This window comes from Pseudophryne corroboree, chromosome 11, assembly GCF_028390025.1.
Source record: "Pseudophryne corroboree isolate aPseCor3 chromosome 11, aPseCor3.hap2, whole genome shotgun sequence".
Classification (NCBI taxonomy): Eukaryota; Metazoa; Chordata; class Amphibia; order Anura; family Myobatrachidae; genus Pseudophryne; species Pseudophryne corroboree.
In genome coordinates this window covers 71,012,917-71,033,444 of record NC_086454.1, presented here as the reverse complement: position 1 = coordinate 71,033,444, position 20,528 = coordinate 71,012,917, and the positions used below count along the sequence as shown (strand labels likewise).

Sequence of the window (20,528 nt, the reverse complement as noted above, 5' to 3'; positions counted from 1 at the left end):
TATGCACTCCATCCACTATGGGGTATATTTACTAAGGCGTGAGTTTTTTTTAGAAGTGGAGACGTTGCCCCTAGCAACCAATCAGATTCCACTTAACATTTATCTAGCTGCTTCAAGAAGACAATAGCTTGAATCTGATTGGTTTCTATGGGAAACATCTCCACTTCTAAAAAAAACACACAAAAAAAATCACACCTTAGTAAATATACCCCATAGTGTATAATGAGGTGGATGGAGCACACATTTGTCTAAGACTGTATGTAGACTTAGATGTACCTGTCTGTAGAGTAGGCAAGAGAAGGCTGGCTAGTGTATCCTGAGTACAGAATAGGCATACCTTGCAAGTTACATTCTATGTGGGGGTGAAGAAGGTGCAGATATTAATCTGCTTCAAGCCCAGGTGCAAGAGACGTGCGGATACTAATCAAATTGGTAACCAGAAATCATATGGCATAACTATAGCACAGAAACCCACAGCGTGGGGTCCTCCTGCAATAGTGCCAACCTGACATGTATTCCCTGGGGGAGAAGGGCAGGGGTTGTGCATGCAGAAATAAAGAAAAAAAGCACTAGGGCTAGTACCACTCACCTGCCGCAGACGGTGGGGTTATTTTTTAAGAATTAACGTTATACAATATTGTAGTATTTCTTCATGTTACACGATTGTTCCCAGCATTCAGCGGCCGCATGTTTTTTGGGGGCTCTGTGTTTATGCACCAACTTTATACCAGCTCCCTACTATTTCAGCCACTGTTGCATCAATATTACTCACAATAGGCCTGTGCTTAAAATCAGTAGGGGAGGATCTTTTCCCACAAAGTGTATGAGTCCTTGGAGGGAAGAATGAATATATGCCAGAGGTTCCCAATCTTTTTTGAATAACAGCGCCCTAGAGTATCAGAATTATTTTCATCGCACCCCTAGGCCAAGAGTTATTAAGAAATTCAGAAATATCAAATTAAAAAGTATATTGTGTTTACACATCATCCTTAAGGTGCATACACACGGTGAGATTCGGGCTAACCCCGATTCTCACTGTGCGATAGGAACTAGGTCGGTATCGCAAGCATATAATGACTGTGCTTGTGATACTGACTACGTGCGATTTTGGCTAAGTGTCAATTTTGACTATCTTTTCTACGAGATAGTCAAAATTTACTTGCCTGCACAGTCTATCTCGACTTGTGATATCGACCTTGCGGGACCACGCATCGGCATCGCATCGTGATCACAAGGTGACTTTCACCTTGCGATCTGCACTAACTTTTCTTATGATTTTGACTATATAGTCAAAATCGTAAGAAAATATCTCACCGTGTGTACACACCATTAGGTTCAGTTATGTGGTGAGGCGTTGGTATCAAATACCGACAGCGGCATCCCGAAGATTAAAATACAGTATACACTGGAGAATGTAAGTCCCTAAACCCCCCTTTCCCACAGCCTAAACCTAACCCCCCTTCCCCACCCCACGGCCTAACTCTAAACCTCCCAGGTGGTGTCTAACCCTCACCCTCCCTCCCTGCAGCCTAAACCTACCCCCCCTCCCCCTAACTCTCCTCGGGGGTGCCTGACCCTAGCCCTCCCTCCCCGCAGCCTAACCCCCCTGCCCACAGCCTAACCCTAACCTTCTCCCCACAGCATAAACCTAACCTCCCCTTTCCCACACACACCCCCTGTGGCTTACCTCTCCGCTAGGATAGTGATGAATGCCAGGATTACAGTACCTGCATTAAGAGAAGTGTTGGGATTCCAGCGTCGGTACTTTAACAGCCAGAATCCCCAACCACCGTATCCCACGGTGAGGGCAGGAATGCTTTTGTTTCACAACATATTTTATAATGGGAAGCTGCAAGCACTGGTCTTGCCTATTACTTTGACCAGGCACCCAGTTTGGTAACCACTGATATATGCTATAATCTGCTCTGCGATCATTACAGCAAAGCTTCAGAATGATCTGGGTGGGGACACATGTAACAGACCTGATTGATTTGTGTAACCTCCAGTCTTTATTTCCACAGGACAGTCCTACATGTTGGAGGGTAAAGGGGTGTGGTCTATAAGAACATGCTCTTATGACAAATGGATGTGATGTGGGCATATTCAAGTGAGTTGGGGGTGTGGCCTAGCTTGTCCTGGTTTTCCAATCAGGAATGGTGTAATGTATAAATAGGGCTGGCGGAAGGGCACCAACGTAACATAGAAACATAGTATCTAAGGTTGAAAAAAGACAATTGTCCATCGAGTTCAACCTATTTGTGGTCTCCTATGCACGATTATTTTGTAAAAAATTTTGACTGAAGTTGATGACTGCCGTTACGTTTTACCCCTCTTTTTTATAATAACCATAGCACGTGACTATGCCCCGTAACCCTGGATATCCTTATCCATTAGGAATTTATCTAACCCATTCTTAAAGGTGTTGACTGAGTCGGCCATTCCAACTCCCTCAGGCAGGGAATTCCAAACACGTATCGTCCTTACCGTAAAAAAGCCTTTACGCCGTATTGTGCGGAATCTCCTCTCCTCTAACATGAGCGAGTGTCCACGAGTTCTCTGTATTGATCTAACCAAAACAGGTTCTGTGCAAGATCTGTATATTGTCCCCTTATATATTTGTAAATGTTTATCATGTCCCCTCTTAATCTCCTCTTTTCCAGTGTAAACATGCCTAGTCTTGCAAGCCTTTCCTCGTATTCCAGCGTCTCCATACCCTTAATTAGTTTGGTTGCCCGCCTCTGAACCTTTTCTAGCTCCAGGATATCCTTTTTGTAGTAAGGTGCCCAGAATTGTACAGAGTATTCAAGGTGTGGCCTCACAAGTGATTTATTTAACGGGAGTATAATGTTCTCGTCCCTAGCATCAATTTCCCGTTTTATGCATGCTAATATCTTATTAGCCTTCTTTGCTGCAGTCCTACTTTGGGTACTACTGCTTAGTTTGCTATCTATGAGGACATCTAAGTCCTTTTCCAGTACAGAATCCCCTAATTTTACCCCATTTAGTAGGTAGGTGTTATTTTTGTTCTTGTTACCACAGTGCATTACCTTACACTTGTCTGTATTGAAGTGCATTCTCCATTTCGATGCCCAAGCTTCTAATTTAACTAAGTCGTTCTGAAGCGACTCAGCATCCCCCTCCGCATTTATAACTTTACAGACTATAGCGAATGCTTTACAGTTCAGACCTTTTTTTTCCCAATTCCATTCAATTAAACTTTATTGCCATCAACAATTCATATACAAGAACAGTGAATGAAATTATTCACATTAATAGTACTAGAATCATGTGACTGCAGGTGCATCCAATGGTGAGTTTTGCTGAACTGTAGTGGTCCTGGATTGACGGCTCCTTTCTTTTGGGAGGAGGTTTCATTTCTCAAGTATTTTTTATTCTTTGGAGTTGCCATTTAAAGGCCCTCTTAAAGGACGTGGCTGTTATCATTTGTAGGTGGACACACTGAGCATCTGTGTCGGAAAAAAAAATGACACTAGTGTAAATTTTGTATGATGCCAATATTACCATAATAACAAATTCAGCCCTTAGCATTCCAAAACAACTACTTTATCCTCCTGACACATAGGAGATGCCACTTCTTGAATAGCTGAAAATCAGCATGAAAGACAAGAATAAAACTGAGCATTCCAAAGGTGAGCCATATAATTAACAATTAAAACTTGGTATGCAAGTTTCCAGCCGACGAAGACTGGTTATGTTCCTTACAGTGCTTCTTCAAAGTGGTAAGGAAAACAGTGTTTTTCAAAGTATGAACAGTTTTCATTTCTATTATTTCAAAGTGTAAAATATTATTTGAAATATTTAATTTTCCTCTTAAAGCTGCATAAAATTAACAATTATTTCGGGAGACGTAGGTCCTTGGAGAGAGACTTCTCTTAGGTATCTTTGATCAGTACATTGTCTTTGCTAGTCTTGCCTGCTAAAATAGGTTAGCTAAAAGTGTTAGCCAATTGAAACATAGTGTACAGTTAAAATACAGTCAGAAAAGGCAATTTACAAACCGGGAAGATATTGCCACTTTCCTGACATAATTCAGTTGATTTTGCACCATGGCAACTATTTGTATAAGAACATGTATTATGTCAATGTAGACTTGCTTCTTCTGATTATTCTTATTATTAGCATATCACATTTATAGGCTAAAGTAACAGGCTGTGGGATTCTGAAACTGACCAGATTTAATAATAATAATAATAATAATAATTTTATTTATATAGCGCTCTTTCTCCAATAGGACTCAAGGTGCTTAACAGATACATAGCATAATATAGTACAGAAAATAATAAAGTACAGAAAAGCTTTTCAGAAAATACAGAAGCATGTAGATACTAAAGGGACATTATGGAAATGCTTGCGTAAACAGGAAAGTCTTGAGTCTACTTTTGAAGGATTCTATAGTTGGGGCCTCTCGCACTGTGCAGGGAAGTGAGTTCCATAGAGTCGGAGCCGCATGACTAAAAGCTCAACCCCCAGATGAATTACGGGAGATTCTAGGTACTGCTAAAAGTCCTTCATCTACAGATCGCAGTAATCGAGTGGGGCAGTATGGGGTCAGAAGCTGCTTCAGGTACCTTGGGCCCTGATCATGTAGTGCTTTGAAACTCAGTAAGCCAATCTTGAAGATGATTCGCCATTTATAGGCAGGATGTAATGATGTCTCCGTTCGGCAGCCGTGATGGGTGTCGGCTGAACTCGGACGTTTCTTTAAAGGGGCAACCAGTGAGAACAGTAAGGATGGGGGTAGTGAACAATTTGGGGGTGGAGAAGGGGGGAGCGTAAGATCAGCCGGCAAGAGCAAGGGTATTTGCATGAGTATTGACACCGTAAATACTGACAAAGCTATTGCCCAAGATATTCCCAATTTATTACCTAATGACGAATGTGGCTTAACAATACGGTATATAGAAAATGATGTCCACAGCATAGGGGAAGATACTAACAACAGGGGGGCGGGGGGTGGGGGTTAGAAAGTCTTAATAAGTCAAATAGGGATAGTAGTAAGAAAGGCTGTATTATGTATGGGGGTGGAAAGGGAGGAAGGAGAATAACAGTCGGTAAGGGTAATTCTAGAAAGACACTTGTAAATATAGATAAGATACCATTAAAACAAACGGCCAAGGGAGAGGCTAAGCTAAAATGTATGCTTGTGAATGCAAGAAGCCTATCGGGTAAAATGGGGGAATTGGAATGGCTTGTATCAAAGTCTCAGTATGATATTATAGGTATTACGGAAACATGGGAGTAGTACATAACGATAGTGAAAGTAATGACTCTTGGCTTGATGCTTGTTTAAGTGAGGAAGTAGTCCTGGAGAGACTAAGCCACATAAAGATGAATAAATCACCAGGTCCAGATGGTTTTCATCGGAGGGTTATTATGGAGCTTAGGTCACATCTAGCAAAACTCCTATACTTGATTTTCCATAGTTCAATTAGATCAGGCAAGGTACCAAAGGATTGGCGCACATCCGAGGTAGTGCCTTTATTTAAAAATGGAACTAAAAATAATCCTGGTAACTATAGACCAGTTAGTTTAACCTCTATAGTGGGTAAAATATTGCAAGGTATTTTGAGGGATAGCATAGAGGTTAATAAGATTATTAGCAAAAGTCAGCATGGGTTTGTAAGGGACAGATTATATCAAACTACCTTAATTAGCTTCCTTCTACGAGGAAGTGAGCGAGAATCTTGACCAGGGAAAAGCAGTGGATGTGGTGTATTTAGATTTTGCAAAAGCCTTCGGTACAGTGCCTCAAAGGAGATTGATCATCAAATTAAGGGAACTTGGTCTAGGATATACTATTTGTACATGGATAGGTAATTGGCTGGATAACAGAGTACAACGAGTAGTGGTCAATGGAATGTTCTCCAGCTGGGCACCAGTAGTCAGCGGAATACCACAAGGGTCCGTTCTTGGCCCACTACTGTTCAATATATTTATCAATGATCTAGGAATAGGCCTGGAAAGAACAGTGCCAATCTTTGCAGGTGATACTAAACTGTGTAAGGTAATTAATTCAGAAAGCGATGTGGAGTCTCTACAGAATTACTTATTTAAACTTGAAACCTGGGCGTCTAAATGGGGAATGAGGTTCAATATAGAAAAATGCAAAGTTATGCATTTTGGAACAAAAAACACACATGCATCCTCCACTCTAAATGGGGAAATTATAGGGGTAACTGTGGTGGAAAAAGATTTCAGGGTGCTCATAGATAATAGGCTTAATAACAGTGCACAATGTCAAAATGCTGTAAAAAAAAAAAGGCAAGTAAAGTGCTCGCATGCATAAAACGGGGCATTGAGACAAGGGACGAGGATGTAATCCTGCCACTGTACAAATCACTGGTACGTCTGCACCTGGAATATTGTGTTCAATTTTGGGCACCATATTATAAAAAAAGATATCGGGGAACTAGAAAGAGTTCAAAGGCGAGCTACTAAATTGATTAACGGGTTAGAGACACTGGAGTACAAGGAAAGGCTTACTAGGTTAAATATGTATACACTAGAAAAGGGGCGTCTAATAGGAGACATTATTACTATCTTCACATATGTAAAGGGTCATTACAAGGAGTTAGCAGGGGATTTGTTTATTAAAATAACTCTGTAAAGGACACGTGGGTACTCGCTGAGGCTAGAGGAGAGAAAATTCCATACACAATGTAGGAAAGGGTTTTTCACGGTAAGGGCAATAAAAATTTGGAACTCCATGCCAGAGAAGGTAATAATGGCAGACTTTGTAAATGCCTTTGAAAACCGATTGGACAAATTTCTAACTGGAAAAAGTATCCAGGGCTATAGCATTTAACATAGTGACATTAATCTGGGAGTGGTAAGAATCATAGTTGTCAATTGGTACTAAACCATTACTTCAGCAGCTGCATTATAATATGAACAGCTTAATACAAAATACAGGTTGAACCCGATGGGCATTTTGCCTCTTTTCAACCTCAGTAACTATGTACCTATGTAACCATGTACAAGGCATGGTTTAACCTTGTAAATGATTGCTCCTTTAAAACAACGTTCGAATTCAGACCATTACGGCATGGCCGCCGAACTCGGAATTCATTACATCCCACCCTGTGAGTTAAATGTAAAGCAGAAGTGTTTAGTAATGTCTTAAAAACATTGCTTTAAATGTGACTGTTAACTTGCCAAAATCTCATTAGTTCCAGAGTCCCGCGCCATATTACATTTCCCCCCTAGTCTGTCTTTAAGAACAGGGGGTAAATGTGTCCAGTGTCGATGCAACTAACTCAAGTGCAGAAATTAAGTAATCTTCTCTCCCGATGGTGCTTTTTCCAGAGTGTTACCTTATAAAGTACATGAGTGAGTTGGTTGCTTGTATAATATGCAAATTAAGTCCTCAGAAGTAAATTATCTCCTTGTTATACCCCTATGTTCCCTGCATAACCTAATGTGTAACAGAAAAAAAAACCCTTTCAACTCATATTATTGATTTATTTAGAAGCCAAATGCATATCTCCCAACTGTCCCAATTTTCGCAGGACAGTCCCGTTTTTTGGGTCTGTCCCGCTGTCCCTCCTATGGGCCGCAGTGTCCCGCGGTGGGGGGGGGGGGCAGTTGGGAGGCTCCCTAGCACTCGCTGCTTTGCTCAGTTCAGAGCAGAGGTGAATAGACGCTGCGCAAATGCGCACAGCGTCTATTCCAGTGAGGCAAAGGGACTGGGGGCATGGCCAGCAGCTCACAGAGCGCTGGCCATGCCCCCACTGTGACGAATATTGGAGGCGTGGCTCACGACTGCATCATCCACGTGAGGCCATGCCCCTTTCCAATAGGCCATGCCCCCTTCTCCTTCAGAGATCACAAAGTTGGGAGGTATGTAAATGTCAGAATCTGTGTGCTGTGTTGCTTGGGCTCTGGGCTGGGACCACTATGCAGGACTTGCTGGGAGCTGAAGTGAACAAAATGAAGTGGTCTTATGATGCTCTTCAGCATATCACAGGCAGGCCCGGCGCTACCCGCTCAGCGAAGGGATGCAAAGCAGGTAGGCGCCAGGCAGGAGAGGCGCTCTACCTGCCTTGCATCCCCGCTGCTGCGCCTGCCGCATGTCCCCTGCTTCTGCTGCCGCCAGCTTCTGTGCCTGTCATTGCATGACAAGCAGCAGCGCCGGCAGCTTGTAGCCTCCTCCTCCTCCCTGTGAAGCGGCTGGGGCTGTGTGCAGTGCGGGCTGCGGGTCCCGGAAAGGGGGTGGGGCTACCTGTCAAGAGGGATGGAGCTACATGCCATAGAGGGGGTGGAGCTACTTGGCGTGCAGGGGTGGAGCTACACGGGACCAGACTGCTGTGCAGGGGGAGCTTCAACAGTGGTGGCCTGTCAGACTTGATAAGAGAAAAATGTGTGTGTATATGGTGGGGGTGTGTATGTGTGTGTGTGTGGGGAGTGTATGGTGGGTGTGTGTGGGGAGTGCATGGTGTGTGTGTGTATGTGTGTGTGGGGAGTGTATGGTGGGTGTGTGTGGGGAGTGTATGGTGTGTGTGTGTGTGTGTGTGGGGAGTGTATGGTGTGTGTGTGTATGGTGGGGGTATGTGTGTGTGAGGTGTGTATGTGTGCGCGCATTATAGATGCTACTACTGGGGGGCATTACTTATAAGGACGCGACTACTGGGGGGCATTACTTATAAGGACGCTACTACTGGCGGGCATTACTTATAAGGATGCTACTACTGGGGGGCATTACGGCTAAGGACGCTACTAGTGGCGGGCATTACGGATAAGAACGCTACTAGTGGCTGGCATTACTTATAAGGACATTACTACTGGGGGGCATTACTTATAAAGACGCTAATACTGGCAGGCATTACTTATAAGGACGCTACTACTGGGGGGCATTACTTATAAGGACGCTACTACTGGGGGGCATTACTTATAAGGACGCTACTACTGGGGGGCATTACTTATAAGGACGCTACTACTGGGGGACATTACGGCTAAGGACGCTACTAGTGGCGGGCATTACGGATAAGGACGCTACTATTGACGGGCATTACGGATAAGGACGTTACTACTGGCGGGCATTACGTATAAGGACGCTACTAGTGGCGGGCATTACGGATAAGGACGCTACTACTGGCGGGTATTATGTATAATTACTCTGCTATTGGGGGGCATTATGTGAATGAGCAGCACTACTACGTGCGGTGTAATGTGAATAAGATTGTGCTACGGTGTGCGAAAATTCAAATGAGGGTACTATTGTGTGACCACGCCGCTTCCTTGCGAGACTACACCCCTTTTCCTGACACATGTCGAAGGTGCGCGCTGACCTTTTGTGAAGTATGGGAGGGCGCAAATTTATAGTTTGCAGGGGGGCGCCGAACACCCTAGCACCGGCCCTGATCACAGGAGTCAATATTGGAGCAAATAGGAGTGGAAGTCAGGATGAAGCATTAAGCTGAGAATGACTAATACCCTGCCCTGCAATGGAAGATAGAGAGACTTGCATTCAAGTGTGCAGAAGTAGTCTCTGATAGTGAAGTGACTGCGGAAATGGGTGGGAGTTGACACCATGCTGGTGATGGATGATATTCACACACAGGTATAGGTTGTGCATTCTGTAGGTTAAGAGTGTTAATGCATACAGGTAATGGATTTGTGCTCTGTAGAATGCACACACACACTGGAACAGCAGTGGTAACTGCACAGGCTTTACTAGCAGGAGATGATGAACACTGTGGAAACTGCACATAATTACTAACAGTCTCAAGCTACAAAACGCTGAAGATGAGAACAGGTACTGATGAACTCAGCATGGAGGATGTCATTCAGGTGCGGTTGTACATTCAGTACTTTGCGCATATACATGACCAGTTCTGCGCATGTGTGAACGGGTCCTGCGATGTTGGAAGCAGGAAGGCAGCCGTCTGTCAGCAGTGACTGACAGTCTGCAGCAGTAAGGGGGGTGTGGACGGCCTTCGTTTGCGAAAATGTAGGTGTGTTGCGCTGTTTAGGGGGTGGGAAGAGGTCAGGGATCTCCGTCATATGATGGAGATTTCCTGGCATCTGTGATGGGTGGCTTGTGTTACCATAGGTGCCGTAAGCCGTCAGATGGTGGGAGAGAGATCCAATGCTGTCAAATCACTACTGCAGCAGGAAGTGTCTGCTTGTAATTAGAGATGAGTGGGTTCGGTTTTCAGAGAACCGAGCCATACCGAACTTCACTACCCGAGTCCGGATCCGAGTCAGGCTCGGATTTTCCCGCCTGACTCGGAAACCAGAACGAGGCAAAACATCATCATCCCGCTGTGGGATTCTCCCGGGATTTGGATTCCATATAAGGAGCCGTGCGTCCCCGCCATTTTCACTCCTGCATTTGAGAGTGTAGAGAGAGGACGCATCTCCGTTCTCCCAGTGTCCGTGTCTTGTGCTGCATTTGTCCAGTCAGAGTGGTTTGTGTCCTCTTGCTGCTATATGTCCATTGCTGCTGTGTTGTGCTGCATCAGTTCAGTGGTGGTGTATTGTGCTGCATCAGTTCAGTGGTAGTGTCCTGTGCATCAGCCATCAGTCTTTCCTGTGACTGGGATCCGGTCTCTAGGTCGAAAGTTACTAGGTCGACACTATCTAGGTCAACCACTATTGGTCGACAGGGTTTCTAGGTCGACAGGGTCTCTAGGTCGGCATGTTCTAGGTTGACAGGTCAAAAGGTCGACATGAGTTTTTCGCGATTTATTTCTTTTTTTGAACCTTTTCATACTTAACGATCCACACAGACTACGACTGGGAATGGTAACCGAAGCATGGCGAGCAAAGCGAGCCATGCGAGGGGACACGGTGCACTAATTGGGGTTCCTGGTCACTCTACGAGGAAAACGACACAAAAAAACATAAAAAACTCATGTCAACCTTTTCACCTGTCGACCTAGACCATGTCGACCTATAGATCCTGTCAACCTAGAGACCCTGTCGACCTACAGTAGTTACTGCCGACCAATAGTGGTCGACCTAGACACTGTCAACCTAGTTACTATTTATCTTCCATACCACACCCCCAGTGACCAGGCAGTCACAGTGGTTGTGTCCTCTTGCTGCCATATGTCCATTGCTGCTGTGTTGTGCTGCATCAGTTCAGTGGTGGTGTATTGTGCTGCATCATGTCCAGTGCTGCTGTATAATGATAACAAGTCCCTTACAGTGTTGCTGTGTTGTCCTGCAGCAGACCAGTGGTAGTGTCCTGTGCATCAGCCATCAGTCATTCCAGTGACCAGGCAGTCACAGTGGTATACTTTGCTGCCATATTCCAGTGCTACTGTGCCGCATATTGTGTTATATAACTCCAGAAAAATAATGGAGAACAAAAATTTGGAGGATAAAATAGGGAAAGATCAAGAACCACTTCCTCCTAGTGTTGAAGCTGCTGCCTCTAGTCATGACATAGATGATGAAATGCCATCAACGTCATCTGCCAAGGCCGATACCCAATGTGATAGTAGAGGGCATGTAAAATCCAAAAAACCAAAGTTCAGTAAAAAGACCCAAAAAAATAAATTTAAATGGTCTGAGGAGAAACGTAAACTTGCCAATACGATATTTACGACACGGAGTGGCAAGGAACGGCTAAGGCCCTGGCCTATGTTCATGAGTAGTGGTTTAGCTTCACATGACAATAGAAGCCCACTTCCTCCCGCTAGAAAAATTTAAAAGAGTTAATTTGGAAAAAGCACAGAAAAGAACTGTGCGTTCTGAGATGGTATCACAAATCCCCAAGGAGAGTCCAAGTGTGTCGGCGGTTGCGATGCCTGACCTTCCCAACACTAGATGGGAAGAGGTGGCTCCTTCCACCATTTGCATGCCCCCTGCAATTGCTGGAAGGAGCACCCACAGTCCAGTTTCTAATCTTCAAATTGAAGATGTCACCAGGATGAGGATATGAGTGTTGCTAGCGTTGAGGAGGAAGTTGACGATGAGGAGTCTGATGGTGATGTGGTTTGTTTAAATGAGGCACCAGGGAAGACACCTGTTGTCCATGGGATGAAGAAGCCCATTGTGATGCCTGGGCAAAATACCAAAAAAGCCACCTCTTTGGTGTGGAATTATTTCTCCACAAATCCGGACAACAGGTGTCAAGCCGTGTGTTGCCTCTGTCAATCTGTAATAAGTAGGGGTAAAGATGTTAACCACCTAGGAACATCCTCCCTTATACATCATCTGAAGTCAATGTCAAGTTGTAAAACTTTGGGTAAGAGCGTAAGCAGTCCACTGACACCTAAATCCCTTCATCCTCTTGTACCCAAGCTCCTGCAAGCCACACCACCAACTCCCTCAACGTCAACTTCCTCCTCAGCCATGAACGTCAGTAGTCGTGCAGGCCATGTCCCTGGCAAGACTGACGAGTCCTCTCCTAACCGGGATTCCTACAGAGGATCCTTGAGTGGTATGCCTGCTGTTGCTGCCACTGCTGTTGTTGCTGCTGGGAGTAGATCATCATCCCAGAGGGGAAGTCGGAAGACCACTTGTACTACTTCAACTAAGCAATTGACTGTCCAACAGTCCCTTGTGAGGAAGATGAAATATGACAGCAGTCATCCTGTTGCAAAGCGGATAACTGAGGCCTTGACACTTATGTTGGTGTTAGACGTGCGTCCGGTATCCGCCATTAGTGCAGTGGGATTTAGACAATTGATGGAGGTATTGTGTCCCCGGTACCAAATCCCATCTAGGTTCCACTTCACTAGGCAGGCGATACAGAGAATGTACAGAGACGTCAGAAAAAGTATCACCAGTGTCCTAAAAAATGCGGTTGTATCCAGTGTCCACTTAACCACGGACATGTGGACAAGCGGAACAGGGCAGACTAATGACTATATGACTGTGACAGCCCACTGGGTAGATGTATTGCCTCCCACAGCAACAACAGCAGCAGCGGCACCAATAGCAGCATCTCGCAAATCCAAACTCGTTTCTAGGCAAGCTACGATGTGTATCACCGCTTTCCATAAGAGGCACACCGCTGACAACCTCTTACGGAAACTGAGGGACATCATCGCGCATTTTCTTACCCCACTTAGACTCTCCTGGGGATTTGTGATATCGGACAACGCCACCAATATTGTGCGTGCATTACAACTGGGCAAATTCCAGCAAGTCCCATGTTTTGCACATACAATTAATTTGGTGGTGCAGAATTTTTTTTTAAATGACAGGGGTGTACAGGAGATGCTGTCGGTGGCCCGAAAAATTGCGGGCCACTTTTCAACATTCTGCCACTGCGTGCTGAAGACTGGAGCACCAGCAAACACACCTGAACCTGCCCTGCCATCAACTGAAGCAAGAGGTGGTATCGAGGTGGAATTCAACGCTCTATATGCTTCAGAGGATGGAGGAGCAGCAAAAGGCCATTAAAGCCTATACATCCACCTACGATATAGGCAAAGGAGGGGGAATGCACCTGACTCAAGCGCAGTGGAGAATGATTTCTGTATTGTGCAAGGTTCTCCAATCCTTTGAACTTGCCACACGTGAAGTCAGTTCAGACACTGCTTGAGTCAAGTCATTCCCCTCATCAGGCTTTTGCAGAAGCAGCTTGAGAAATTAAAGGAGGAGGTAAGATGGAGCGATTCCGCTAAGTATGTGGGACTTGTGGATTGAGCCCTTCATTCGCTTTGCCAAGATTCAAGGGTGGTCAATCTGTTGAAATCAGAGCACTACACTTTAGCCACCATGCTCGATCCTAAGTTTAAAGCCTGTGTTGTATCTCTTTTTCCGGCAGACACAAGTGTGCAGAGGTGCAAAGACCTGCTGGTGGGTAAATTGTCAACTCAAGCAGAATGTGACCCGTCAACAGCTCCTCCTTCAATTTCTCCCACCACTGGGGCTGCAAGGAAAAAGATTTCTTAGCCCACCCGCTGGCAGTGATGCAGGGCAGTCAGGAGCGAAAGCTGGCATCTGGTCCGGACTGAAGGACTTGCCAACGATTACTGACATGTCTACTGTCACTGCATATGATTCTGTCACCATTGAAAGAATGGTGGAGGATTATATGAGTGACAGCATCCAAGTAGGCATGTCAGACAGTCCGTATGTATACTGGCAGAAAAGAGGCAATTTGGATGCCCTTGCACAAACTGGCTTTATTTTACCTAAGTTGCCCCCCTCCGGTGTGTACTCCGAAAGAGTGTTAGTGCAGCTGGTAACCTTGTCAGCGATCGGCGTAGGAGGCTACTTACAAAATGTGGAGAAGATGATGTTCATCAAAATTAATTATAAATTCCTCCAGGAAGACCTTGCCCAGCAATTGTCTCCGGAAAGTACACAGGGACCTGTGATGGTGGATTCCAGTGGGGATGAATTAATACTCTGTGAGGGGGTTGTACACAGTGTAAGTGGTGAGGAATCGGAGGGTGAGGATGAGGTCGACATCTTGCCTCTGTAGAGCCAGTTTGTGCAAGGAGAGATTGATTGCTTCTTTTTTGGTGGGGGCACAAACAAACCACTCATTTCAGCCACAGTCGTGTGGCAGACCCTGTCGCTGAAATGATTGGTTTGTTAGTGTGCATGTCTTGTTTATACAACATAAGGGTGGGTGGGAGGGCCCAAGGACAATTCCATCTTGCACCTCTTTTTCTTCTTTGCATCATGTGCTGTTTGGGGACTATTTTTTGAAAGTGTCATCCTGTCTGACACTTCCGTATATGTCCAGTGGTACTGCCATTTAATTCCAGTGATTTTGCCGTATAATTCCAGTGATTTGGACGTATAATTCCAGTGATTTTGTCATTTAATTCCAGTGATATTGCCATTTAATTCCAGTGATTTTGCCGTTTAATTCCAGTGATTTGGACGTATAATTCCACTGATTTTGACATATAATTCCAATGATTTGGACGTATAATTCCAGTGATTTTGCCATTTAATTCCAGTGATTTTGCTGTATAATTCCAGTGATTTTGATGTATAATTCCAGTGATTTTGCAGTATAAATCCAGTGATTTGGACGTATAATTCCACTGATTTTGACATATAATTCCAATGATTTGGACGTATAATTCCAGTGATTTTGCCATTTAATTCCAGTGATTTTGCTGTATAATTCCAGTGATTTTGATGTATAATTCCAGTGATTTTGCAGTATAAATCCAGTGATTTGGACGTATAATTCCAGTGATTTTGCCGTATAATTCCAGTGATTTGGACGTATAATTCCAGTGATTTGGATTTATAAGTCCAGTGATTTGGACGTATAATTCCAGTGGGAATTGTTTGTGTCGCTTGGCTTAGTCATACAGCTACCTCATTGCACCTCTTCGACATCTTTGCATGAGGTGCTGTTTGGGGCCTAGTTTTTGAAAAGTGCCATCCTGTCTGACACTGCCATATGAGTCCAGGGATACTTCTGTATTAGTCCTGGGGTACTGCCGTATAAATCCACCAATTGCAGAATTTTTGAAAAATTACAGGGGTGTGCAGGAGATGCTGTCAGTGGACCGAGCAATTGCGGCCCACTTTCGACATTCAGCCACTGTGTGACACTACAAGATGGGCCAGGTGGTTGTGTCGCTTAGCTTAGTCATGCAGCAACCTCAGTGCACCTCTTTTTCTTCTTTGCATTATGTGCTGTTTGGGGCCTTTTTTTTATATCTGGCCTCCTGTCTGCCACTGCAGTGCCACTCCTAGATGGGCCAATTGTTTGTGTTGCTTGGCTTAGTCATACAGCTACCTCAATGCACCTCTTCGACATCTTTGCATGAGGTGCTGTTTGGGGCCTAGTTTTTGAAAAGTGCCATCCTGTTTGACACTGCAGTGCCTCTCCTAGATGGGCCAGGTGTTTGTGCCGCACACTTGTGTTGCTTGACTTAGTCATACAGCAGCCTCGGTGCACCTCTTTTTCTACTTTGCATCATGTGCTGTTTGGAGCCTTTTTTATATCTGCCCTACTGTCTGACACTGCAGTGCCACTCCTAGATGGGCCAGGTGTTTGTGCCGCACACTTGTGTCATTTAGCTTAGTCATACAGCCACCTTGGTGCAACCTTTTGCCCTAAAAACAATATTGTGAAGTGTGAGGTATTCAGAATAGACTGGTAATGAGTGGGAATGAATGTTATTGAGGTTAATAATACCGTAGGATCAAAATTAGCCCCACATTCTGTGATTTTAGCCATTTTTATGTTTTTTTCAAAAATCATCCAAATCCAAAACATGAAAGGGTGGTTTTAGCAAAAACAAGCCAAAACCAAAACACGAAAGTGGAATTAGAACCAAAACCAAAACACGAAAAGTGCCAGCCGCACATCTCTACTTGTAATAGACCTCTCCTGGAAGTAGCAGTGATAGCAAATCCAACCTCACCTGAATGACCACTGGAATGTGCACCAGACAGCAGATATGACAATCCAACCAGAAATCAGGAAACAAAGATGCTGATACTGGAACCAGGAACTGGCAAGACACAAGTAGTACTGCCAATGAGCAGATACAAGTGAGGAGTTTAAACAAGGTGCGAAGATCAGTCATTGGTGCCTCTGGTCAGGTGGCAGCTAGCAGTGATTGGGAGAAACTGAAGTCAGCTGATCAATCCAACATTGTGGTGCCCATGCAAGGCAGAACCCAGGAATCGTCCCAAATCACCAGCAGCTAACCGGACATAATATGGGCGGGATGTATTGCCGCCTGAGTTCGGCGGTTGTGCAGGATTCTGGACGACCTCAGACGTTGTAAGTGATTGCCTCTTTAAAAAAAGTCAGAGTTCGACTGGAATTCCGCACTTCTGCCGAACTCAGGTGCCATTACATCCCACCCAATATGTGTATGTTGACTGTAATGGCAAGTGAAAGAAGATGATGGGAAAGTGCCAGGTCCAGTAAGAGGGAGTCAGAGTCTGTTGCGTGACACCAAGAGTTATGGCCCACAGGTAAAATTATGTGGTTGGATGCTGTTTAATATAACTAATTAGATCAGGTTTGGGCTACTTGAGGATGGAGCATACAAGGCCGAAATTCACTCTGAAATGACAGTAGTCTAGTCAGAACTGTTGCATACTGTACCTTCCTATTTACTACAATAGAATTTGATAGGCAGCCAGGACTCATTTTTTCTCCATTGTTGCAACAATGTTGCTGCATCAGTAAAACATTTAAATGGTAAATTTGTTTATAATGTAAACAACAATATCGCAACAAACGGGCCTAATTTAGAGGTAAGAGTACATCATGATCTAGCAACCCATCATTATGAAGTTCGAAATCTCTGTTGTTAATAACCAATGCGTACATGGACTCTCCTTTTATTTTTTTATTTCTAAGTAAGCATCTCAATAAATTGTATAAAATCAAAACAAATACACATACCAAAATATTTGTTCAAATAATTACAATAGCAAAGGAAAACTACTTACCTAATACACTGCAACTTTAAATGTTTTGACAAACAATGCACACAAGTTATCCACTGAGTGTGGAAAATATAAATAAATATGAAGCTCAAAGTCATGCAACATTCTGTATACAAATATGAACCAGCTAAAAATAGGATTTTAATTACCTACCGGTAAATCCTTTTCTCGTAGTCCGTAGAGGATGCTGGGGTCCACATTAGTACCATGGGGTTTAGACGGGTGCACCAGGAGCCATAGGCACTTTAAGAGTTTGAGAGTGTGGGCTGGCTCCTCCCTCTATGCCCCTCCTACCAGACTCAGTCTAGAAACTGTGCCCGAGGAGACGGACATCTTTGAGAGAAGGATTATACACAGATAGTGGCGAGCTTCATACCAGCTCACACATACAAGGCAAACCAAGCTAACAAGCTTGAAAACTCAGCAACCGCTGAAAGATTACTTACCAAGTAATAATGCAGTACTTAACTAAAAACATAGTCGTACTGAACCAAATATCCACTGCAGAAAAACAAAGCGCTGGGCGGGCGGGCGCCCAGCATCCTCTACGGACTACGAGAAAAGGATTTACCAGTAGGTAATTAAAATCCTATTTTCTCTTACATCATAGAGGATGCTGGGGTCCACATTAGTACCATGGGGATGTACCAAAGCTCCCAGAACGGGAGGGAGAGCGCGGGGGCTCCTGCAGAACTGATTGGCCTCTAATGACCTAAAGTTTGGTCAAAGTATCAAACTTGTAGAACTTTGCAAACGTGTTCGACCCAGACCAAGCAGTCGCTTGGCAGAACTGCAAATTCGAGACACCTCGGGCAGCTGCCCAGGAAGAGCCCACTTTACGAGTAGAGTGGGCCTTAACAGACGTAGGACATGGCAAGTCTGCTGTAGAATACTCATGCTGGATATAGAAGCTGATCCAGCGAGAGATCGTCTGCTTAGAAGCAGGACACCCAATTATCTTGGGATCATGCAGGACAAACAGAGTCCAATTTTCTGTGACGAGCAGTCCTCTTCACATAAATTTTCAGAGCCCTTACAACATCCAAGGACTTTGATGAAATTGAGGAGTCAGTCGCAACTGGCACCACAATAGGTTGGTTGATATGAAAAGCTGACACAACCTTCGGAAGGAAACTGCTGATGTGTCCGGAGCTCAGCTCTATCCTCATGGAAGATCAAGTAGGGGCTATTACAGGACAAAGCCCCCAACTCCGACACACATCTAGCAGACGCTAAGGCCAAAAAAGTGACAGCCTTCCACGTGAGAAACTTGACCTCAACCTCCTGTAGAGGCTTAAACCAATCCGACTGGAGAAAACTGCAACACCACGTTAAGATCCCAGGGCGCCGTATGCGGTACAAAGGGAGGTTGGATGTGCAGAACTCCCTTCAAAAAAGTCTGAACCTCAGTTAGGGCAGCCAATAGTTTCTGGAAGAAAATGGATAAGGCCGAAATCTGGACCTTCACGGATCCCAACCTCAGGCCCATATCCACACCTGCCTGCAGGAAGAGGAGAAACCGTCCCAGTTGAAACTCCACTGTAGGAAACTTCTTGGACTCACACCAAGATACATAATTTTTCCAAATACAATGGTAATGTTTAGACGTTACTCCTTTCCTAGCCTGTATCAGGGTAGGAATAACCTTGTTCGGAATGCCCTTCCGAGCTAATATCTGGCGTTCAACCTCCATGCCGTCAAATGTAGCCGGGGTAAGTCTTGATAGGCGAACAGCCCCTGCTGTAGCAGGACCTCCCGAAGAGGAAGAGGCCTCGGCTCTTCCAGCAGGAGATCCAGAAGATCCGCGTACCAAGCCCTTCTTGGCCAGTTTTGAACTCTTGTTCTCCTTATGAGCTTTAGAACTCTTAGAATGAGTGGAAGTGGAAGAAAACACGTACACCGACTGGAACACCCACGGAGTCAATAGGGCGTTCACCGCCACAGCTTGCGGGTCCCTCGACCTGTAACAATATAGCTGAAGCTTCTTGTTGAGACGGGAGGCCATCAGGTCTATTTGAGATACACCCCAAAGATCTGTTACCTCCCTGAACACCTCCGGATGGAGACCCCACTCCCCTGGATGGAGATCGTGTCTGCTGAGGAAGTCTACTCCCGGAATGAAGATAGTTGACAGTGACAACACGTGTTTTTCTGCCCAGAGGATGATTCTTGTTACCTCTGACATTGAAGCTCTGCTCTTCGTTCCGCCCTGTCAGTTATGTAAGCCACTGTTGTTACATTGTCCGACTGCACTTGAATGGCCCAGTTTCTCAGAAGATGGGCCTCCTGGAGAAGACCGTTGTAGACAGCTCTTAGTTCCAGAATGTTTATCAGTAGGCCGGCTTCCTGACCTGACCACCTTCCTTGGCAGGTACCCCTTGAGAGACTGCGCCCTAGCCCCGGAGACTTGCATCCATGGTTAGAAGGATCCAGTACTGAATCTTGAACCAGCGGCCCTCCAGAAGGTTAGGTAATTGTAGCCACCAGAGGAGTGAAATCCTGGCCTTTGGCAACAGACGTATTCTCTGGTGCATGTGAGATGAGATCCCGACCACTTGTCCAGGAGATCCAGCTGGAAGGACCGAGCATGAAACCTCCCGTACTGCAGAGCCTCGTAAGAGGCCACCATCTTCCCCAGAAGGCGAATGCACTGATAAACCAACACGCGGGCTGGCTTCAGGACATCCCGGACCATTGTTCATATCACCAACGCTTTTTCCTCTGGAAGAAACACCCTCTGTACTTCCGTGTCGAGGATCATTCCCAGAAAGAACAACCTCCTGGTTGGTTCCAAATGTGATTTTGGAAGATTCATGATCCAACCGTGTTCCCGAAGTAGGTGGGTCGTGAGAACAATGGACTGTAACAGCTTCTCCTTGGGCAATGCCTTTATCAGCAGATCGTCCAGATATGGAATTATGTTCACCCCCGTCTGCTGCGGAGAACCATCATTTCCGCCATCACCTTGGTGAATACCCTTGGTGCTGTGAAGAGACAGAATGGCAGGGCCTGGAATTGAAAATTACAGTCCAATAGTGTGAATCGGAGACCAGCTTGATGCAGCGGCCAAATCGGAATGTGGAGGTATGCATCGTTGATATCCAGGGATACCAGGAATTCCCCCTCCTCCAGACTTGATATCACCGCCCTTAAAGACTCCA

The 20,528-nt window shown here is 45.0% G+C and overlaps 1 protein-coding gene and 1 long non-coding RNA gene across 2 annotated transcripts in view; one reads left to right on the top strand and one right to left on the bottom strand.

Annotated features, from left to right (window-relative positions):
* The window catches only part of LIN7C (lin-7 homolog C, crumbs cell polarity complex component), a 298,049-nt gene that overhangs the window by 149,577 nt on the left and 127,944 nt on the right, over nucleotides 1-20,528 (top strand). The window lies entirely within an intron of this gene.
* LOC134968873 (uncharacterized) overlaps nucleotides 3,202-20,528 on the bottom strand; it is a 44,328-nt gene continuing 27,001 nt past the window's right edge. The window contains exon 2 of the long non-coding RNA XR_010189346.1: nucleotides 3,202-3,467. This is a non-coding gene — a long non-coding RNA (uncharacterized LOC134968873). The remainder of the gene's footprint in view (nucleotides 3,468-20,528) is intronic.